We start from the raw sequence: 25,433 nt of genomic DNA, 5'->3' as shown, positions 1-25,433 counted from the left end.
CTAAATAAATAATTGATCATGTGCATCAAAAGGGGAGGGGGAGGGTAAGGAAGAGGGAAGGGTGAGGGATGGAAGAGGAGGTGGAGTTCACAGTTAAAGTAACAATTGGTCTTATGCTCGGGGAGAGGGAGGGGAAGGGAGGGGAGGAGGAAGAAGGGGGGATGGAAGAGGGATGGGGAGGAGGACACAGCTAAATTAACACTTCATCTGTGCTCTGGAAGGGGGAGGGGAAGTGGGAGGGGATGGGAAAGGGGAGGGCGAAGTGGGAGGAGAGGGGAAGGGGAGGGGAGGGAAGGGGATGGAAGATGGTGGGGAGGGGGAGAGAAGAGGGAAGGGGAGGAGGGCACAGCTAAATTAACACTTGCTCTGTGCTCTGGAAGGGGAATGAGAAGTAGGAGGAGATGGGGAAGGGGGAGGGGGAAGTGGGAGGAGAGGGGGAAGGGTAGGGGATGGGAAGGGAATGGAAGAGGGTGGGAAGGGGAGGAAAGAGGGAGGGGAGGGGAGGAGACAGCTAAATTAACAACTGATTATGTACATCAAAAGGGGAGGGGGAGGGGATGGAAGAGAGAAGGGGAGGGTATGGAAGAGGAAAGGATGAGGAGATGAAAGAGGCAAGGGGAGGGGAGGACACAGCTAAATTAACACTTGATCGTATGCTCGGGGAGAGGGAGGGAAGGGAGGTGAAGGGGGAGGGAGGACACAGCTAAATTAACACTTGATCATTGTGACTTGGAAGGGGAGGGGGTGGTGGAGGGGGATGGGTGGGGTCAGAGGATGGAAGAGGGAAGAGGAGGGATGAGGGAAGGCGAAGGGAAGGGAACAGGGAAGGGGAGGGCAAAGACATAGCTAAATTAACACTTGATCGTGTGCTGGGGAGGGAGAGAGGGAGGGAGATGGGAGGGGAAGGGAGAAAGGGGAGGGGGTGGAAGAGGGTAGGAGGAGGGGTTATATAGAAGATAGATTCTATCGAGTCAAAGTTGTGAAAAATCACGTTTCTTACAAATCCTGAGATACTGGGGGAGGTCAGTGTAGGGTCACTAGAGGTCACTGCTGACCTACTGATCATGTGAGGTTGTATTGTCACCGGGATTGAGTAACCATGAAAAATTTCAAGTCCATTGGGCAAAGGGAACAGGTAGAAAATTGAGTTACAAGATTTGACCCCAAACAGACAGACAGACAGACAGACAGATGCAGAAGTCAAGTTCAATAAAAGCATGTAAAAATGTTGCTAATTTTGGTAATGTTTATGTTGTAATGACTTTAATTAATAAACTATCCTCTCACATGAGTATGTGATTCAGGCGTGAATGTAAGTCACACTATTGAAGGATCCACATAGGAAGTGTTCCGTGCACATTCTGGTTTTACACACACACATACACTATATATATATATATATATATATATATATATATATATATATATATATATATATATATATATATATATATATATATATATATATATATATATATATATATGACAACTGTGTGTTGGGAGGGAAAAGGGAAAGGAGAGGGGAGGGAAAAGGGAAGGGGAAAGGGGAGGGGAGGAAGAAGGAAGAGGGAGAGGGGTTTGTGTTGTTGGTCCTACTGACAGTTCTACTTTTTTCATGCGAACGTTCACCCTCCGAACAGTCGTGGGTGAACTGACAGGTATTAATGTACTGTCTGCCCCTTTTCTGAAGTTATTACTGTTATGACTGTCCCTTTTATCCAAAAATCACTGTGATGACTGTCCCTTTTATCCAGGCATTGGTGTTCTCCCTGTCCTTGTTATCCAGGTATTACTGTAGTGACCGTCCCTTTTATCCAAGTATTACTGTGGTGACTGCCCATTTTATCCAGGTATTACAATGCTGTCTGTCCCCTTTAACCAGGTATTACTGTGCTGTCTGTCCTTTTTAACCAGGTATTACTGTACTGTCTGTCCCTGTTATCCAGGTATTTCTGTGGTGAGTCCCTTTTATCAAGGTATTAATGTGCTATCTGTCCCTCTTATCTAGGTGTTACTGTGATGGCTGTCCCTCTTATCCAGAAATTACTGTGATGACTGTCCCTTTTATCCAGGTGTTACTGTTCTGTCTGTCCCTTAGATACAGTAATTACTGTGGTAACTGTACCTTTTATCCAGGTATTACTGTGGTAACTGTCCCTATTTTCTAGGTTTACTGTGGTGACTGTCCCTTTTATCCAGGTATTACTGTGCTGTCTGACACCTTTAACCAAGTCTTACTGCTCTGTCTGTCACCTTTAACCAGATACTACTGTAATGTCTGTCACTTTTATCCAGGTATTACTGTGGTGACTGTTCCTTTCATCCAGGTATTACTATGCTGTCTGTCCCCTTTAACTAGGTATTATATTACTGTGCTGTCTGTCCCCTTTACCCAGGTATTACTGTACTGTCTGTCCCTTTTATTCATGTATCACTGTGGTGACTGTCCCTTTTATTCAGTTATTACTATGCTGTCTGTCCCTATTGTCCGGGTATTACCGTGGTAACTGTCCCTTATATCCTGGTGCTACTGTGGTGACTGTCCCTTTTATCTAGGTATTACTATGGTGACTGTCCCTCTTATCCAGGTATTACTATGCAGTCTTATGCTTTTAACCAGGCATTACTGTACTGGCTGTCCCCTTTAACCAAGTATTGCTGTACTGTCTGTCCCCTTTAACCAGGTATTACTGTACTGTCTGTCCCCTTGAACCAGGTATCACTGTACTGTCTGTCCCCTTTAACCAGGTATTACTGTACTGTCTGTCCCCTTTAACCAGGTATTATTGTATTATCTGTCCCCTTTAACCAGGTATTACTGTACTGTCTGTCCCCTTTAACCAGGTATTACTGTACTGTCTGTCCCCTTTAACCAGGTATTACTGTACTGTCTGTCCCCTTTAACAAGGTATTATTGTATTGTCTGTCCCCTTTAACCAGGTATTACTTTGCTGTCTGTCCCTTTCATGTAGGTACTATTGTGGTGACTGTTCCTCTTATGCTGGTATTACTATAATGTCTGTCCCCTTTAATAATGTATTTCCGTGCTGTCTGTCCCCTTTAACCAGGTGTTGCTGTGTTTCCGTCCCTTTTATCCAGTTATGACTGTGCTGTCTGTCCCTTTTATCCATGTATTACTGTGGTAACTGTCCCTTTCAACCAGGTATTACTGTGCTGTCTGTCACCTTTAACCAGGTATTACTTTGCTGTCTGTCCCTTTTATCCAGGTATTACTGTAGTGACTGAAAATAATTTTCAATAATGTATATGTATGGTCTCAAGTGCATGAAATGAGGTATGATAAACCCATAGAGTTTATTTACGACACAAGTTACAAAGGGAAAGGGAGAGGGGAAGCGGAAGGGGGGAGGGTACGGGTTTGAAACATAGCCTATTATTTAAGTTGGGCAAAATGATGGCCACATGCCAAATTTTGTCACTCTAGATTGATCAAGCGGTTCGGATTTCTATAGCCCACAAACATACAAACTTACATACAAATTTATACACAACCAACATACAAACATTCACTTTTATTTATAAGGTATATATATATATATATATATATATATATATATATATATATATATATATATATATATATATATATACATGCAAACAATAAGTTTAGGTAAATATGCAAATCGACCTTGGGTCCACCTTTCCTGAGGAGTGGAGTTAAATCCGGTGTAATTTATTCAGTTGAGCTAATATTGGATTCCAATTAACAAATTTTCAAGGGACAGGAAGTGAAGCTGGTGTAAGGTTGGAAACGTTTAAGGTACGGAAAACTGGAAAAACTAAAGAAACAATTTGAATGAAGTTTCTTTCAGTAGAAAATTCTCTCATACTCTCGTTTATTTAAAATATTATCATTCCATCCGCAGGCTCTTTTCAATTAAACTCTGAGGAAACACGAACACCAAAAATATTGCGTAAGGGGGGAAAAGGGAGATTGCCGATTTTCATTTACTTAATACATGAAAAAAAAAAAAACTGAGAAAAGCAAACACCCTGGTTATCAGGCACTAAACTTGTTTCAAATCACGGATCCATTAGAATATCTAAAGATGAAGACCAAGATTCAAATTGAAAACTAAAAATAAGATTTTAATGTTTACTGATAATCGCTATGATTGATGGAAAAACATATGTTGAGAGGAAATGTTCATCATGGTCTGAAATCCACTTCCGAGAAGCATAAGTCGAACATAATATATCGCCATTTCCGATGTTGCCTGAACCCTCGTATTGCACATCTCAACAATAATGATACTGACCTGAGGGCCACTCAAATGTGAGTGATAAACGGCCTCCCTCCTTTGTTCTCGATCTTGCAGACCCTGTTTGTTTGTGGCTACAGGATTCCTGTGAAGATATTGTTTTCTCTCCTATTCCTTCCGAGCCTATTGATAATCTGGTGTCTTTCGCAGAAAAGCGTATTTTAAGACGTTAATAATCTACTTGTAATAACTGGCAATGTCACTATGAATATAAGCACTGTTATGTCTGCTGTTTGGTATCGTCAGACTACAGCCATTGTTAATGGAACCCGGCTCGTTAGAACTGATTGTCTTTGCTTCGTCGTCCGGTTATTCATAACACATAATGCATTGTTACAATTAGGATTTTAGTTTCAATGTAACAACTGAAACAGCCATTAGGTTTTGACTCACAATTTTATCTTACTGCTGATTCTTTTAGAATGAATGGAAACAATTTGACCATGTTTATGAGTTGTCCATTATTAAGAGATTATGAATGTCTCGAGGTTAAGGATGATACATCCACTGGAAAAAATTAAACAATTCTAAAAGTATACAAAGGAGACAAAAGTGGAATACGGTAAGAGACAAACCAATGGAGTTCATTTGCAAGGCCGTTGACGACACTGATTAATGGACGTGGATGGGTGTGGCATCTGGTAAAATAAATGATAATTATCCTTCATTCCCCTCCATAAGAGAAATATTTTAAAACATGCAAATATTAATCTCAGGGAATATCGAAAAAAGTTTAAATCTAGACTCAAACGTCTTTTTATTTAAGAAGTGAAAAGAAAATAACCGAAGGACAACGAAATGTTTTTAAATTGGCATTCTTCTCAGGAACGATAGGGAATAAAAAAAAAATTTTTTTGCATCATATTTTCAGTTTCAAAGATACCTTCTAATCGCATTGCAGATATGAATTCGTATTCTTATTATAAATTAAAAAAAAATTAGGAATGCTATTTTTAGTTGCCTGACAGTGAAATACAAATTTAAATTTACATATATATGAAAATATAATAATAATAATAATAATAATAATAATAATAATAATAATAATAATAATAATAATAATAATAATTTGAAGGTCTCCTAATATTATCATTATCATCGTTATAATTACTGATAACAGTTGATAAATATTCACCTTCAAATAGATCACATGAGAACAGACAAACGTTTTACTTAATGATCTTCGCTTACAATAGCCCCTGCTGTTATCTCGAGAGCGCCATTGTGATAAGATTTTTAGTCTGGCAACTCCTGTTATCATGTCTGCCAGATCCCGCTCAAGGTCCTTCGTATATCTCCTCGTGGTGCTCACTAATCCTTTGTGATGCTTCAATCTGGGTTTTTTTTCATTAATCCTTCTCTCGCAGTCAGTAAGATTTGATTCATGGCATGACAACAGCAGGAATCAAATATTCTACAAGGTATGCAGAGCTTTGTTTAAAATGTAGGTGGTGGTTGGGAGCTGAATGAACTACTTCCATGAAATAAAGTAATTTCTAACAGGTCTGAGTGTTAATGTGAACATGCCAGTAATGTTTATGTACGACTTATTCCAGCTGGATGACATTACAGGTTCTAAGAGCGACAAGTCAACTTTATCCCAACTTAAAACTGGGGTTATTGTACTGTATGGCACTAGATAAGATTACTCCTCTTTCAGTTCTTGGTTGGGTGAGCTGGGATATTCCAAAGGACGAGGTTGGTTGTTCTACGGTTCTTATAATGAATAAAAGCTTAGACAAAGGCCATAATAAGTGGGGGCGGAGATCTCAACGCTGATACTTGTAAGGCGATTGTCGTCATGGCAATAATTCGGTGCATGAATACCAGGTGAGAAGGAAATGTTTTGTTTCATTTCCGTTGGGAGTTTAGATGCGCTTTCCTTTTGTATCATCGGGCTATATAATTCATTGTACCTTTCCATCAATAAGCACAACTATTTATGGGAAATGTCTGGCAATCATAACCAAAGATATGTACTTAATAAATATGTTAGTTATTTACTTCACGCCTTTCCTTTAAAAAATTTTTTTTTGCCGAGTACAAACAAAATTATTTCTGCTGATACACTAGCCAAATATGATAAAATTTTATTGAATTAGAGCATGCTTCCTAACTATATTAACCTTCAAGATCATAATCCTTCAGCCAACCCGGTCATGGTGCTAAAGCCCTCAGGAAGAGGACCTTACAGCAGAATTTTAATGTTAAGCACAAGAAATTTCAGCAAAGCTAACAAAGCAAAGTAGATCTCAATCAGGAATGGAGCAATTTCATGACCCTGAGAGCTTCTCTCTGATTGAAGCCACCCTCTGCATTACACAGGAGGGCCATAAGAAAGGGAGCAGATTATCCTCTGTAAGCAAATCATTACGCAAAGGACACAGTTATACTAACCTAACAAATTATAAACACATTACTGGCAAGGAAGCCTTTCTGAAAAATGGGTCTTTGCATCCACTATACTTACAGTCTCAGTCCCTAAGGAAGTACCTCAAGGTCAAAATCCTCTTTGACCCAATCAATCCAAACATTTCTCTTGGCTGATTCCCTAGAAGACAAAGGCTTTGAACAGAGTTCATTTGTGTCCTTGATTCTCTGGGATGCCATAAACCACCTTTAAATCAACCAAGAGCATCACCATCAGTTAAGCAGATATAACTGTACTGCCTGTCTTCATGCTATTTTGGCTACTACTTCCAGATTTCAATCGATTACTGGGTAACCCACTGACAAAAACAGGTGGACTGAATCAGTGTTGGTGTTAATGCTGTGAGGGGTGCCACCCACTTTCCCCATTTCATTGGAGACTTGGAACCCGGCTATTTATGACGACATAAAAACCCACAAGCATGGCAAACCTTTTCACCCAATAATTAACCTGATGCCCACTTCATCGTAACCCTGGCTAAAACTCTACAGCATCTTCTAAGAGTAAATCACTTTGAAGCATTATCTCATAATTTGTGTCAACTTCTTTTGTGGGCTTGAAATCTTATCAGATTTCTTGAAATATTTTCCCTAATGTTGCTGTCGATACTGGTATATTTGTACTGCATAAACTGTATCCCAAACTTTGACATCACAGAATCATCATTGTATTCGCTGCTCACCTTACAAACTAAGCGTAACCTCCCTCTCTCTCTCTCTCTCTCTCTCTCTCTCTCTCTCTCTCTCTCTCTCTCTCTCTCTCTCTCTCTCTTTCTCTTTCATCGTGACATACTTTTATCCAGACTAATAGGATGGTGACGAGATTTCCCTCAGGGACTTTTTTGACAATATCAGCATGCAAGTCATAAGGACTGGGTCTTAGAACAGATACTCTGCCATAACTAATAACAAGACAAAGTTCCTCTTAGGATACTCGAAGTCTCTAATCAGTGGATTTATTTGAGGGCATTGTCATATTGATCCTCATGGTTTTCACCGGTATCCACGGCAGGCAGCATGGCCTACAATCCACAAGCATCAGCATGGCTGTGGCCATGGAAGTTGGAATCAGCTAAGGAGTGTAAAAGCTTACCAGCCGGACAAGCCCTATCATTATTGCAAAATTAAATTATTTCAATATTCACTTAAAACTCTATAATATGGGAACGCAGAATCATTCAAATTCCTGGCTCATATGATTCTTGGTTGTTCGAATTAAGCCTAATCACAGTAGTGAATGACTACAGCAGACGTTGTTTCATAATTAACGACAAACAAGCATTTTCTTCCCATCCATGAAATGCAAGTAGAGAATCGGGAAGAGTTCGAGATCTCATTTAGACCCTCTCAAAAACCAATGTTCCTCTGAAGCAATGTTTATTCTTCTTATTTTGAATCCTTATTTATACAATAAACTGTCGAAAAAGACTGGAACAGAATGTTCATGTTTTCATAAAAAAATAAACTAGAGGAGATAAAAATGGAAGGCATTTCACTTTCATTTTTAGGAAGGACAATGGAACCATAAATACGGCAAAAACTGTCCAAAAGATACACGAAAAGGTCCGTCACGTTCCAGTTTTTACGAGCTAGAGCGAAACCTAAATCCAAATATGATAAAAAAACGAGAATTTTCCAAAACACTCCGAACTTGACATGGAAAAGTTTGAGACTAATTTTCTACGTATTTTCGAAAACCAGAGTGGATTATTTTTGTGAAGTAGCAATACTGTATTTCAGTGAGATTCTCCTCATCGGAAAAAGTGAATATACGTGAGGGAATTGTTGCACAGAGTGAATAAGGTTTGATGACCTTGGAGCTGGAGGTATAGTTGAATACTAGAATAGTGTAAAACGAACAAATAAGTGTAATAAAAAGGTGAATAAGATTTTCATTAATAAAAAAGAAAATACAGGGCACATGTCAACTGGGAAGCTAAACCTTAGAGAGAGAGAGAGAGAGAGAGAGAGAGAGAGAGAATTTTTAGTATGTTAAGTATTAAATTCTAACGCCCTTATATAACACTAAAAGCATTACAGATATTTCATTTTGAACAAACCTCTTGTTTTATTGCATCAAAGAATGATTGGAATTTCTGTTTAGTTCAGGAAATCTTATTCCCGTTTTCAAAATAGGTTAACTTACTATTGCCTAATAACGGATAACAGAATACTTAGATCTACCCTTAGTTTTGTGTTACTTATTTTCATAAATCTGACATTATAACCACTTTTAGGAATAATTTTAGCAATGACGTTTTGCCATCATTACCACTGAAACAAGAAATTAATACAGGAATATCTACAAGGGAGTCTAGGGTTTTTCACTTCGTAAATCTACGAAATACAAAACTTTTCTGAATGATTTTAGATACTGATCAATAAAGCAAGGAGAGTGCTGTATGTTCCTTAAAAAATCACAGTAGATGCACGTGACTTCAGTGTATAAACGAATCCCACACGAAAATGACAGGTAGAAGCTCAGTAACAAGCGCTTATACGTTTATTAACGTGTATATATGTGTGTGTATATATGTATATATATATATATATATATATATATATATATATATATATATATATATATATATATATATATATATATATATATATATATACTGGGTGAATTACATGATTACGCCAATATACACACAGAGAAGCAAAAATCCATTTTAGCAAGACTTATCCTTCTGGGAGAGAAAGGTTCCTTCGGGAGGATTTTTGACCAGGCCATAAAAGGGATTCTTTACGAACAAAAGGATCTACTTTTTTTTTTATTATGCGTAACGAGAGAGAGAGAGAGAGAGAGAGAGAGAGAGAGAGAGAGAGAGAGAGAGAGAGAGAGAGAGAGAGAGGTGGGGGATAGTACAGGAAGGATGAAGAAGGATTTTTAGTTTTTTATCATAGACTATATTAGAGACAACCCCTCACATTTATTTTTCGCATTCACTCAACATCTTATTTAACGGTGTTTTAACATTTATTTCGAATTTATTAGAGATCTGAAAGCATTCAAAATATATGTAATGAACCTATTTTACCTTTCTCTCTGGAATGAAGGCAAATTTATTTTTTTACTCAATGCTATCGAATTGCCTTCGCTTGAAAATCGCCGGAAGAAAGTGTTATTGAATACAGAAGATTTCATTTGCACTTCAATAATATGCAACGCTTGTTGCTTTCCATTGCTTTCTAATAGGAAATTAAACCTCTTCTAATCTCATCAGATGCATAGTCGGCTGAGTTCTATTTAAATCTTATTCGTTAATTACATCATTACGTGGCACTCTTCCCTTTCCTAAATAACTGTGAATGGGTATCTGTGTATTATAATGTCATAGTACTATGCCTTTTTCAGTGCATAGTGTTATAGCATAAGACTGCCAAAAAGGAGCTATTGGCCATCAGCTATGTAGTGTTATAAATTATGATAATACTACATCAGATCTATTGTTTTATCCTTATTAGAATATTGCCTTATCACCTCGCTGTAATCAACCTTTTGCCTTGTAGACAGAACTGAACAAAAAAGTCCTATTGTATACCAAATGAAAATAATGTGTTAATTTTTGGCTTCTTTCCATTTTCTGCATATAGTCTTTGTAGTACTTTATGGGTAATTAGTGTCCCTTACAAAATGTAATTCGGTGTATTGTTTGAATTAAATTAAATATGTGATCAGCATTTCATTAACAGTTCATCTTAACGGATTTATCCTTTACTCTTCTTGATTTACTAAGACGAAAACAGCATTTCTGACTTTGGATTTGTAAAACAACTAAAATCTGTCGTGCAAAGTTAAAATGCAATATTAATTTTAGTGCGTCAGTGGTCGAGCAACGATTCTCTAATATCATGATCGAAGTCAGTTTACAAAACTTTACTCGACTTATTTAGAAATTAATTAATGGTAATTCCTCAACTGATCCAGTAAAATTCTAGATGTGCTTTGTGCGTATATACAGCTTCCTATGGAACTAATCATAAATCAGGGAAGAAAATATTGTCTTGCAACTGGAGTTACATAAAAAAAAATATGGTAGTTTACGATCAAATAAGAAATTTCGCATCTGCGTAATAAAATTCTCCCTTTTCATAAATTCTTCCCCACAATGCACCGTGCGTGGTTTACAAACATTCAAGGTTTTCAAGAACTGATCTTTCGTGATCGCGCTGCAAACGCAACCAAACATTTTTCGAAGTCAATTATTTCGCAACGACAAGGAACAGAAAACATTCGTAGGGTACAATAATCGTTTTTGGATTTTTGTCCTTTGCTCTCTGATCATCGTGTTGTCGTGAATCTGACTAAGTCCCACCTGACAGAAGACTGAAATTGATTTCGTTTGTAGATTAGAGGCTGAACAATGAGCCGCATCTGTATTCAGCGGTTTATGAAATAAGACTTCCTTGCCGAAGAATTTCTCTCTCTCTCTCTCTCTCTCTCTCTCTCTCTCTCTCTCTCTCTCTCTCTCTCTCTCTCTCTCTCTCTCTCTCTCAGTCTTGCCATGCTAACCTTTCCGAAACTAATGTTGAAACGCGTTTTTTACGGACCAGAAAACGTTCAATTTGTGGGATAAGTAATCATTTTTGTTATGTGATTTTTTCCCTGCTTCTCTGATTAAGGATCCTTTTCAATATATAGTGTTATTAAAAGAATGAAAAGGTCAAATTTTTGTCATTGGTTTATGGATTAAGTGATCCAAATCAATTTATTCTTTTGCAAATCAAGACAATATTCTCTCAGAGGCATCGAAATAATTTTATCCTGTCAAAAAAAGGCAGTCTTGGTAAGGCTTCAGTGTTGGTAGTTAACTGGCTTACTAAAGGCAAGACCCGAGATTTAAAAGGAATTTCTAGACTTACCTCCAAATAAACTAGAACTATGGGTGTTCTAGGCATAGCTTTTATCCTCACCATGCTGAATAAAATCCTGCTTCCGAGAGCACAGTCATTAAGAACGAGGTGGGAAAAATCAGTGTTGTACTTTCATGGCCTTGATCCTAAAGGAAGGAAAAAAGAAAACTTGTCAGGGTTACAGACACTGGGCAGTTTTTTTTTTTTTCTATAGAAATTAGTATTTTCGTGCCTGACAGACTAATTTATCCTTCAACAGAAAACAGCAAATTTGTGATCATTAAAGAAACTAGCTATAATTCATCTACCAGTCTTGAAGTTGCGCGCTACGAATACATTAGTATACTACAGGTAAAAATGATATATCCAAGAGGCATCATTAATTGATCATAGCATGAGATTTTTTTAGTGGGTTGGCAGTAACAAGTATTTCATGAAATCCCAGGTAAAACTAACAGCCGCACTATTTTGCATACACTGCAGAGGATAGGCATTACCAAAATTTTAGTCGCTCAATCACAAATAGCCCACTAGTCAGCAGAAAACTAGGCAATTTAATGGCGCCACTCACCGTTTGTGTGCAATACGAATGTGCTGTAAGATATTTAAATGGTAGGGGTACAAAAGAAGTTGTTACTTTTCATAATTATTCTCAATGTGCAATAATTCCAGTGGAATGAGTTCAGATGCTAGAGTTTGCTGCTAATATTTGAATCTACAAACTATTAGAAGTAAATTCTATATTTGTAAGTAATAAAATTTAGAACCTGTGAATTGAATTTTAAATAGATCAGTTCTAAACAAATAAACAAAGTAAATAATTTAAGACTATATCCTCAATTCAGGGAACTCTACACAAAACTGTGGAGTGACATTTCAATAAAAAGTTTTAAACAGCGTTTGTGTGGTCTGTTTCATTTATTACTCTCATATATATAATTTTCCGACCAAGTGAATACCTATTTATTTTCGCATCCTCTTCTTATATGTAAAAAGTATTTTGCCTCAAATCTTAATCGCATATGTATATGTAATTGCCCATGGTTTATATTTTACTATTGGTTTTCTGAAACAAAGAGGAAGGCACACACAGACCTAAAAGAATGAGTCCAACATATATTCTCGTTTTATTTCTATCCCCTACATTGTCTACAACGGGAATATTAAGACAAGTTATATTTGAATCATATGACCTTACAAAGTCCGATTATTACATCCAGAGAAAGTAAAAAATGCAAGCCCATTCTGTTGCTTAAAATTTGTATACTAGGACAGGAGCTATCTGGTATTTGTAGTTTACACTGTTCCTCAGTGGCTATCCTTGTACTGCCCTGCATATCACAATAAGTAATATTTTAAAGTGAGATCATCATATCACCAATTTTTCAATATATTTTCTTAACTAACTTACAGAATACTAAGGAAGAAATTAACTAAAAAAATAACTAAAGTAAAATATATTAATTTGGGGATTATGAAATTGATTTATTTGATTGTTATTTATTCGCTTGTATGTAAATATTTGTAAATGAGAGCTAATTAATGTCGAATAGCACTATGAAGTATTCAGTTTATTTGCGTTGGCGCATACGGTGTAAGTGACAAATTTATTATTAAGGCATGACCTTTTTTTTTCACTTTTCAACATGAAACTATGTTATCAATGTTTCCCTAAAGTGAAAATGCTCACCGGTAATAAATCCAAGTACTTAAGATTGCTTTTCATTTTTTTGTTTTAGTTTTTCCCTCTGATTTCTCCGTAGGAATGCGCATATGAATATTGTTTGACAAATTCCATAGTGTAACAGGAACATTTAATTTGAATATGATTTTTAGGCACATGACCCCATATCCTCAATTAAACTTTGGTTAAAACTCCACTTTCTAACTTCTTTTTGATTCGGGAACTAAGGAACGAAGGGGAAAAAGAATATCAAGATAATTTTCTCAGAAAACAGTATAAATGGTATGACCAAGATTCTTGTTCAACTAAGCGCAGATTTATTGCTCCCAGTATTTGTTTACCGAATGGATTTGGATTGCAAATTTTTACGAAAAAGAGAAAGTGCAATCGCTTGCAAACGTTTGAAAGAGCTTTATTGTTATATATATCCTTTTAAAAAGAAGAGGACAACTCTTGTCTGCTGAATATCTACAAGCCCTTTCCCTCTCTTTATTATTTATACAGCTTGTACGAGTCCACGGCGATTCAATCTTGAGCATTCACTGTCTGAATTTTTTTTTTTTTTGAGTCATCACCTAACGCTCAAAGTCCAGGTTTTAGATTTCTGCTGAAGTCAATCATTCAACCAATCAGACAGCCCATCGATCATCCAAAGAGTCATTGATGTGCAAAAAATTTAACCCAAAAAATCAAATAGACCCCTAGGGGCAATGTTATAGAAATTAATCTGATTCCGCTGCTTATACAATAATATAAGTAAAATTAAAGTTCTGCATATTCTTCACTTCCCCATAAAAACAAAAATGTCACTCGTATGTAATTCAGTATATACTGATGCCATCAATTTGTATCCTTTTTATCAAAAGATTACCACAGTCTTCCCTGTCGAAGTAATTTGCCTCGGGATGAGAGGGTTATTTTGCTTCGCATGGAGTAAGGGCGCCTCCATGCTGACCAATTTTTTTTTACCTTGCAATTTATATGTATATCATACTCATGTTCATGTTATTATTACTATCATTATAGTTAGTCTTGTATTTTTAATGTGATACAAATCATAGATTCATATTTACTTTCATTCCAGCTGATGTTGAAGAAAATCATGTACCTAAACGTTCTAGAAATCTCCAGTGCAATATGATGTACTGCAATATTCGTAGACTACATGGTAATAATAGTGGCCTGGCAGTTGCCAATAGACAGTATGATACTGAATTATGTACAGAGCACTTTCTTTTTCAAGTGAGGCACCTATCCGAGCTTTTCATTCCAGGCGTCACGAAACTACAACGACTTAAATGTAGTGCCATTCCTACTCAAGGGGGATGCAGTGTCTATTTATGAATGAGTACCCACCTTCTCATAAGGTTATAAAGTCCAAGTTGCAAATTCTTTGGTAGGGATAGCAATATTTGTTTGGGTTCCATCTATTGCAATCCAGATTTAGATAATACTGTTGCTTTAAACTCTCTTCCCATTACAATACCTAAGTTACAAGAAAGTGATATAAAGTCTTCCCGAGTTTGTTGGCAACTTCAGTGCTCAGCATAAGGAGTAATTGAATTCCGTTTTTTCCTCCTGACTCCCGTAGCCTTAGAGCTTTTGACTTTACTTCTGAATCTGGCTGTGAGCAAGTAATAAATGAAGTCACACAAAAGTCTGGTATTCCTGGAATCTGGTATTCCTTGATTCCTCTGTGTTTCAACTAGCAGCGTTTGTCTTACAGTTGGAACTTTTAAATATGCTTTAGTTTTTTTAATGATTAGAACTTCACTAGCAGTCCCTGGTGTGTTCTGTTCTTATAAGATATAGCCGCGTTAGTATGTTAAGGCTACTCTTCCTTTAACTGATGATTTTGTTAATATAATAAATAGAGGAATTCCTTCAATTGTTGAATTATTGTATTAAAAACGAAGCCTGGTTCAATGACGATTGTAAACGTGCATGTTTGGAGACTGAGGGGGCTTGTCATCTTTAGAAAGGTAATAGATCTGATCTGATCGGGATTAATTGTACCGAATTAAGAGATGTAGCTATGAGACTTTATGCTTTAGCTGCACATGAATAAAGTTTGGCTAAATAAGAAACCATTTCTGGTGTCAGTAATTTTTGTGTTGTGTCTTTTGGTCTAGATCCAACAGCTCCTCCTTTGCGTAAAACAGATAGCTGTCACTCACTTTCAAAGACAAAGACAACCGTTTGGACTGAAGTGGATGACAATATGTAGAGCAATGAGGAACTCAGTATACCTCATTCCTGTTTTCCTGATGCTAAACTGACTTCTTTAGCTTTTCGGTCCCTTGACATCAAGAATCCTTGACTCAGCTTTTACGCTTATGGACATGCAGAACCAAATAGTCTTTTCACTTTTGACTGTTGTGAAAACTGCTGACTACTGTGCCCTAAAGTTGTCTGTTAATTTTTCGTAAGAGAGCTAGGTGTTATTTTTACATTAGTTGGATATTTGATAATGTTACTCCATTAGGTGCATGCGTTTGGAGTATCTCTATCCCTTCCTAATCACCGACCAAGTTTTGTAGCTCCCTCATAATCAAAAAGTTTGAAGGACTATGCTTTAAGTAATCATCTGTTACCTAGTTCACAGCTAGACTTTTGCAAGGTTCTTGGGGCTTGTGGTGCTCCTCCCCCAACTTTCAGTGTTGAACAGAAATCCCGTTATGTTGGTCGTGTAGTTAAAAAGGTAGTCTGGACTTTAGTGTTACTTATGACCATATTAACCACGAGGCCTTCTTTTTTAGACCCGGACAGATGGGAGTTGCCCAACTATTTCTCAGTATTATTATGGAATTTTTAGCTAATAGATGCAAAAAGTAGTTGCTGATGGGCATTCTAGTGACTACTGGATTTCAATTTCAAATGTCCCCTAGGAAAGTGTTCTTGGGACACTGTTTTGATATTGCATATATATGACATGTCCCTTGGCCTTGAAAACAAGCTTATTGATTATGCAGTTGAAACTATCTCAAGTCGATCCTACCTCCGGAGAATAGACATATGGTTGCTCAATTTCTTAACAGAGACTTAGCTAAACTTAGTGCATGGTGCAAACAAAAAGTGAAAGTTTATGTTTATATTCAATAATTTCATCACCTACTTAGTCTTTATAATGTTGCAACGGAAATATCGTTCAAAACACAGCTACTTACATCTGAAAGTGATAAATACGCCAGCGTACCTATTCATTGTATCTTGAATAATAAATCGTAAACAAAAGATGTTTTCGTGAAGAAATGCAGAGTATTCGAGATAATAACTGAATTTATTCGTACATCGATTTTAATAGCAACAATATTTTTACGTAATTAATTTAATGCAAGAATCACAGAAGTCTAAAACCATTTTCTATTAATCAACATATATGTTCAAATGACTGTTCTATGGTATAAAACTTCTACCATGTATTCCCAACATCAGATATATTATCGATTTATGTCTTTCAGTTTGCTTAATCGCAAGATCCTAGTTGTATCTCTATTGTGCTTTACTCTCATATGTCTTTAAAAGATGGTACATGTGCAAATTGAATCAATAATATTGATCATTTATTTGTGCTCTTCTAAAATTCCATAATAAGAAAAATCAAATTGGTAATGGTAAGCCTGTGTGTGTTGTTTCATGTTTAGGGTACATGTGCAAATTGAATCAATGCTTTTCTACAAGCCCATAATAAGAACAGCCAAATAAATAAAACTGAGCCTGTGTGTGCGTGTGTGCAAACTGAATCAACAACAAAGGTTATTTAATTGTGCTTTTCTAAAAGTCCATAATAAGAACAATCAAATAGGTAATAGTGAGCCTGTGTGTGTTGTTTCACGTTAAGGGTATATGTGCAAATTGAATCAATAACAAAGGTTATTTGACTGTGCTTTTCTAAAAGTCCATAATAAAAGCAATCAAATAAGTAACAGTGAGCCTGTGTGTGTTGTTTCGTGTTTAGGGTACATGTGCAAATTGAATCAATAACAAAGGTTATTTAATTGGGCTTTTCTAAAAGTCCATAATAAAAACGGTCAAATAAGTAATAGTGAGCCTGTGTGTGCTGTTTCATGTTTAGGGTACATGTGCAAATTGGATCAATAACAAAGGCTATTTATCTGTGCTTTTCTAAAAGTCCATAATAAGAAAAATCAAATAAGTAATCCTGAGCCTGTATATATTGTTTCATGTTTAGGGTACATGTGCAAATTGAATCAATAACAATGGTTATTCATTTGTGCTTTTCTAAAAGTCCATAATAAGAAAAATCAAATAGGTAATAGTGATCTTGTGTGCCTTGTTTCGTGTTAGGGTACATGTGCAAACTGAATCAATAACAAAGGATATTTATTTGTGCTTTTCTAAAAGTCCATAATCAGAAAAATCCAGTAGGTAATAGTAAACCTATTGTGTGTTGTTTCATGTTTAGGGTACATGTGCAAATTGAATCAATAACAGAGGTTATTTATTTGTGATTTTCTAAAACCCATAATAAGAGAAATCAAATAGCTAATAGTGAGCCTGTGTTGTTTCGTGTTTAGGGTACATGTGCAAATTGAATCAATAACAAAGGTTATTTATTTGTGCTTTTCTAAACGTCCATAATAAGAACAATCAAATAAGTAATAGTGAGCCTGCGTGTGTTGTTTCATGCTTAGGGCACATGTGCAAATTGAATCACTAACATTAATTATTTATCTGTGCTTTTCTACAAGCCCATAACAAGAACAATCAGATAAGTAAAACTGAGCCTGTGTGTGTGTGTGTGTGTGTGTGTGTGCAAATGGAATCAATAACAAAAGCTAATTATTTGTACTTTTCTAAAACTCCTTAATAAGAAAAATCAAATAGTGAGCCTGTGTGTGTTGTTTCGTGTTTAGGGTACATGTGCAAACTGAATCAATAACAAAGGCTATTTATTTGTGCTTTTCTAAAAGTCCATAATAAAAACAATCAAATAGGTATATAATAGTGAGCCTGTGTGTTGTTTCGTGTTTAGGGTACAGGAGAGCGGAGAAGAGATAACAGAGGGAAAGGAAAGAGGGTCTCATTGACATGCCTAATCCGTATCCAATAACTGGGGTTTCCCAGGCGAGTGAAAATGAAGGCGTAATTGGACGAAACAAGGCAAGCGATGTCTTTTGTTTTAATACGGACTAAAGGAGCCTCACGTATTGTTCCTTTCCTGGTGGAATGAGCGGTTTTCTGTCTTTTGCTCTCGGCTGTTTGTTTTTCTTTGATTTGAATAATGGGCAGATGACTAATATGGTGCAAGATATGAGCAGAGCATTTAGGGTTCCCCCTCGCAGGCCACGTACTGTGTATAACAGAACAAACTAGAATATAATCACACTATTTACATAAACTGTGGACAGTCCTCGTAGGATGGTTATATTTCTCCAAGTTATGTATTCTCAGTTATCTGCAATAACAATATATATGGACTGTTCTAATAATCGACCCCATAATGTTAAGCAGACTCCTCCTTGTGTCAAGAATTTTAGATTGAAATGTTATCAATGCATGTGATACAAAAAGGAAGTTACAAGAAAATAGGCCAGATGTCACAGGAACAATGGCAAACAACCCTAGTAAGGTAGCTAAATGACTGTAAAAACTAATCTTTATCATGTGACTTTGATTATGCGGAAATAAAAGGCGTTTTAGATTCTTCGTATAACAAGTATTCTTATCTAATCGCAAGTGCCATTAGCTTCAACACATTCACGGGGAATGTATTCATATACCTAAAGCTTCACTGTGAATGTACGCTGCATCAACTGTGCGCGAATACTTGTTGTACTAACTTCTCAGACAATTTTAAAAACCATCTTCTCTTATAATTACTGTTGTTTTGAAATGGCTTCTCTTCATTTACTGTAAGATGTTATTGAAAAAACACGAAATCTCTAATTTCAGTGTAAATCTTTACCTAATTTTTTTAGTTGTTTGTAAAAGAAAACTATTGAGATGGCTATTTGTCTGTCCGTCCGCACTTTCCCTGTCCGCCCTCAGATCTTAAAAACTTCTGAGGCTAGAGGGCTGCAAATTGGTATGTTGATCATTTATCCTCCAATCATCAAACATATCAAACTGCAGCCCTCTAGCCTTAGCAGTTTTTATTTTATTTACGTTAACGCTAGTCATGATCGTCTGGCACCGCTATATGTGCTAACAACACAGGCCACCACCTGGCCATGGCTGAAAGTTTCATGGGCCGCGGCTGAGAGTTTCATGGGCCGTAGCTGATTTTCATACAGCATTGTACGCTGTACAGAAAACTCGATTGCGCTGAAGAAACTTCGGTACATTTTTTACTTGTTTTTATTAAAACAACAGTCATGGGACCAGGATTACCAGTCTTTTTCCTCTGCAATATTGGTCGATTTTCATCATTAAGATGAGGCTCTTTTGTTCTCATGAAAGAAACGTGCGATATTGCTTAGCGCTGCAATTCGGATTTCGATACAGATGAGAAATGACGATTATTTTATGCTTTTAATAATATGAATATAGTTACACATGACAGCAAATGCAAAGACGATAAAAATATCTTGATGAAACTGAGATGCAAAAACAGATTTATTGCTCTTGCCACGAAATCCATGGATGTGTGCATTTAAATGCTATTCACAATAGTTTTTTTTTCAGTTAGCTAATGATCATCCAGTAGGATTTTAAAAACATGGCATTTACATTTACATTTGTAATTCTCACTCTTCCTGATTCCCTGATAAAACTATAAGAAAATACTATGGCAGTTCTTATCAAAGTATACATAATAATGAATGTAAAAGTAGCTACGATTATCCTGATTAACTTTCATTCCACACATCTATACACAAGTACCCAAACATGTTCACACAGATATATATATATATATATATATATATATATATATATATATATATATATATATATATATATATATATATATAACTTTATCACTTGCACAACTGTTCTGTGCATTAATACAGTTACTAACAGGACCTCATTAAAACTGGATGGTATCTAACTGGGATATTCATTCAGGAAAAGTTCCAGGCTTTCTAGGACCACCAGTCCGCATTGTCAAGTATCCGTAGAATGACTGGACACGTAGTCCAGTTGTATTTATATGTGTGTGGGGGAGTGCTGGCTTCTTTAGTCCTTAGGACTAAAGAAGCCAGAACATGGAACTTGAAAAACAACGGCTCTAATCCACTCCCCCACACACATAAATACTGCTGGCCTGCGTGTCCAGTCATTCTACGGATACTTGACAATGAGGACTGTTAGTCCTAGAAAGCTTGTAACTTTTCCTGGATAAATATCTCCGCTAGATACCATCCAGTTTTAATGAGGTCCTGTTAGTAATTGTATTAAGTTCCAAAATACATCTAACAGTAGATTATAACTGTTTCTCGTGTCAATTTTCTTAAAATGTTGTTTATCAACGTATAACGTGCACCCACATCTGTCATGCAGTGTGGATGTATTGTTACTGCAAACGGTTAGTGACCTTTTTTAATTGGACAGGAATGTTAGAGTTTCTAGTTTTCTCTGTACTTTTAGTTTTCTGTAAAAGAAAACTATTGTGCCGGCTTTGTCTGTCCGTCCGTCCTCAGATCTTAAAAACTACCGAAGATAGAGGGCTGTAAATTGGTATGTCCACCACCCACCCTCCAGTCGTCAGACATACCAAATTGCATCCCTCTAGCTTCAGTAATTTTTATTTTATTTAAAGTTAAAGTTAGCCATAATCGTGCATTTGGCAACAATATAGGGCAGGCCCGACAGGTCAGTGATTAAAGTTTCATGGCCCTCGGATCATGCAGTATTATAACGAGACCACCGATAGATAAATCTATTTTCGGTGGCCTTGACTATACGATGCACAGAAAACTCGATTGCGCCGAAGAAACTTCGGAGCATGTTTTACTTGTTTTTCATGCATCTTCCAACATCTGCTGGTGTAATGAATACAGAAATAAGGGAATGAATTAGGTTTTTCTGTGCACAAATCTAGGAAGAGAACACCGTTCAACCAAATATGAGATTTTGATGTTTAATGGATAATTTTTAGCTAATATTTGTAACGATAAAAGTCAATGTACTCTATACAGATGACATATATGGAATATATAAAATGATCAAATGTTTCGTCTACGAGTCGTATACATGTTACAAACAGAACACTGTACAGTAAGGAAGTCCATTTGGCTTATGGGAGAATCCCGGCATGCATGAGAAAAAGAGCATTTACCTCAAGCACATCTGGAGCATGAATAAAAGGAGCCATCGGAACTTATAATAGTGACTCAACAACTGTGATTTTCTTCAGTACGTTCCCAGTCTTCATAAATGCAATATCGCCTTACAGAAGCGTCGTCTTCCGGAGGTCAATGAACACCGGCTGGCAAATGGAACGAGAGGCATTTAAGGATATAACTTACTATTAGATATCTAGACTACGCCATATGTAGTCGATGGCATCTGGGATATAATGGATCTCATGGGATTTCCGCGTTAATGGATGTTAACAGTCCCATTATAAACTCAGGCTTATAATCCATTACCACACCAGGGAACCTGAAATCATCCTTTGTATCGTTGTCGTTCCACAAAGTAGCATAACATTCGCATACAGACTTACATCAAAACACACACACACACATTATACGGAAGTTATAATTTTGTCACGAATGAGCATGAAGCTTCATTATATTGACAAATATAATACCACTAATAATCCTGATCGCGCAATCCACTTTGCTTGAAAATTACTTGTACCAAAAGGACTCGTATGTGAGAAACTACATTTACCTTGGATGGATATATATATATATATATATATATATATATATATATATATATATATATATATATATATATATATATATATATATATATATATATATATATATATATATATATATATATATATATATATATATATATATATATGTGTGTGTGTGTGTGTGTGTGTGTGTGTGTGTTTGAGTGTGTGTGTGTGCATGTATTTATGCCTTATGTATGTTACTTATATTTGCATTTTTCTGCATAGGGATCAACTATTTTCAGACACTTCTGCAAAATAAGCTTTTCTTGGCCCACTCCTTCTTTTCGGCCATCTCCACAAAATGTTAGTTTACATGTGGCCTTCATTACTTACAAGAAACCCTCCTGCTAATCCTTTTACTTCTTACCTTCGAAGGTTGAATTTGAAGGAATAGACAAGAACTGTTTCTCCAGTCTATATTCTCTAGATAAATATAATATAGTGATTTTCTGAGAAAAGACATTTCAACAGAATCAGAGAAAAACTCTTCTGGAATTTCTCCACCACAACTGCCTTGGATAACTAACACATCTTTAAATGAAATGACATGTAACTGGGAAATAATCGTTGATTGAAGGAGTTTCATTCCAAAAGTCCTTTCAAAATGCGAATTAATAGTTATGAAGTATCCACGAAAGATAACATGCTTCCACTAACTAGCAGAAGGTCTAGTTACATCGCGTAGTTTGGTGTTAAAGGTAGTATTCCTCCATTATGCAATTATCATCAGTCCAACTGTGGCCCCTAATTCAGATTTAGATAGTGTTTTAGGATGAGGCACTTTGTTATCTATGAATAAGTCCCATTCCACTTATTCATAGGTTACTGTTATCATTAATTAAAAATATATCATTAATTAAGAATATTTTTATTGATGTTAAAATCCATATTTTTAATAACAAGGTGATATAAAGAGAAATTAATGTTTGAAATAAAGCACTCCTCACACCCATATTTCATTGAAACACTTCGCAAGATTCACCTCATGCGAATATATTTGATCCCATACACAGTGTGATCACTTTAATATTCCATAAACGGACACGAGAGCTCAGATCCATTAAGTCCTAATTACTATTGATATTTGTAAACAACAAGGGAATAAGTGACTCCAACATTTGATTAAACAATTAACCTAAGTGGAAGGGAAACAAGGGCAAATAAAAGCAGGAGAATGAAGAACAGCCGGCAGTGTTATGCAATTCTGCTGACTCCAAACATATTACTTTAGGTATTATTTTTGACAGTTTAATCTTCAAGTAAGGGCATCCACTAAATCACAAATAAATGAAGTTCACTGGTCGCAGATTTTTCCTGTGACTCAGTTTTCTTTCTTTTTTTTTCTTTTTTTTTGCAGGATCACCCAGTGTTGGTATAATCATCATCAAATATTTTCCTCACCTGCCATGCGTGACCCCAGAGAAAATAACAGAACGCAATGGCCCATACAACATTTACATTCTAACCGCTGAATCATGGATGCACTTTGATGCACAAACCTGCCACAAAATCAGACGTTTCGGGCTACCTACAAACACTGAAATATTAATTTTCTTTTATCATGCACTCACTCGCTCACTCTCTTGCTTCCTTGATGTTAAAGAACTTACTTTCCAAAGCCTCTTTCACACCTTCTATGAACACTTTCCTAGTCTTCCACTCCTCAGGTGTCATAACCCTTCTAAAATATGAATTCCTTTCACCCACCCATCACATCCCCTTTTATCCACATAACCTTAACATCTCAATATAACTGATTCATCCTTTCATCTTCGACTGTCATATTACCACTTTTATGTATTTCATATTTCTCACTCATTTTAATCTTTTTATGCTTTGTTTATTATGTATACTATACAAACAATTTATCTTGAAAACTTCGTTTTGTTCTATTTACTTTCTAGTACAAAATGCATCCCGTACATTCTTCACAAAATATTAAGATACCCTCCACTAGAAAGATATTATGGTTTCAATAATACGACACAACTAACACAAGGAGGTACGCAAGATATATCGAGGCCTTCTGCAATTTAAGGTTAAAAAGACTGTACAAGGGGTCTCAGACCAATCCACAAAGTTCAAAACTCACTTAAACTAGATTACAGGGCATCTTACATTAAGTAAAAAGCTGTTATTACCGGAATTAATAACACCCGAATATTTCAAAATTACTAAACCACCATTTTACGATAGGAGATGCTTAATGGAACATTTATCGAATACGTAAATAAGTTTTCAGTACGGACGACGCCTATTTGAATTGTCGGGAGGAAGCTTAGCGTAGCACCCATACAAACCAGGAATATATGCCTTTTTGATAACTGTAAAAAAAAAAGCATGAAAATTGTTACTTTTAACGTCATTAATTAACCTTTACGTAATGACTTTCATTAGACAAAACTACCCAATGAAATGGAAACTATACTGTTTCACCAGAGTCGTAAACTAAAGGGGAAAAAAATCTTCAGGAATAGTAAAGTAGACAAAAGTTCCAGGCCATTGGAATGTCTACCGTTATTGTTACAAATGTTTATGGCAATGAAAAGCCCTCTCCTTCATCGCCCTCCCTCATGCAGAAACCCTCTTTGTGTAAGGAGTGTCACCTCAATAACAGCCGCACATAAGAGCTCTTCTTGCCTCGATGTAATACCTGGAGGAAATCCAACTGGGTATACTATGCTATTTCTGGTTATCAAGGGAAATGGTGAAATGACGTAATGAAAAAATAAGTTAACGGTATTTCTTCATTAATGCTGACCTGAAATGGATATGGAACGAAATTTCTCGGGAAAGTAAAATATGAAAGAATTCCTAATATAGCGTGGTTCTGAAATTCCTTTCAAATTAATGGTAGACATGAAATATCAATGAAAATATGATGTTGATATTCAATACGGAACATTACATAGAGATTTAAGTGTCTGAAAGCCTTAACCGAGGTTGGTATGTATAGGTGATGGTATAAATTTCACAAGAAAAAAAAAAAAAAAGATTTTCTGGTTGGAAAATTCCTAACCAACAACCATACAAAACAGGAGTTTACAATTCCAAATACGTAGATCATTCAGGGACAATTATACAATCTCCTCGACACCTAGTCCTTAAAGCTCCAGTATGCAACAGGTAATGATAAAACCCTTTATACTTATTTACGTCACAGATTTCATTACAGTACTTTACAATATTTTTATGTAAAACTTACCAAGGAAATTGCTCTTTATCCTAACCGATGCGCTCAAAGGTCTGCCTTGTGGTCTGTGTTTCCTTGCTTTGTGATCAGCAAAAATATCGAAGTCTCAACTCTAATGAGGCGTACTATAGGTCAAATAATTATTATCATAGCTTTCTCTGTTGGTCT

At 36.2% G+C, this 25,433-nt stretch overlaps 1 long non-coding RNA gene across 1 annotated transcript in view; it reads right to left on the bottom strand.

Annotated features, from left to right (window-relative positions):
* Positions 1-25,433, bottom strand: part of LOC136843569 (uncharacterized) — a 191,079-nt gene that overhangs the window by 42,751 nt on the left and 122,895 nt on the right. The window contains exon 5 of the long non-coding RNA XR_010854588.1: positions 11,580-11,716. This is a non-coding gene — a long non-coding RNA (uncharacterized lncRNA). The remainder of the gene's footprint in view (positions 1-11,579; positions 11,717-25,433) is intronic.

Source organism: Macrobrachium rosenbergii, chromosome 11 (genome assembly GCF_040412425.1).
Source record: "Macrobrachium rosenbergii isolate ZJJX-2024 chromosome 11, ASM4041242v1, whole genome shotgun sequence".
Lineage (NCBI taxonomy): Eukaryota > Metazoa > Arthropoda > Malacostraca > Decapoda > Palaemonidae > Macrobrachium > Macrobrachium rosenbergii.
The sequence above is the reverse complement of the archived record's forward strand: the minus strand, read 5'-3'. Positions and strand labels throughout refer to the sequence as shown.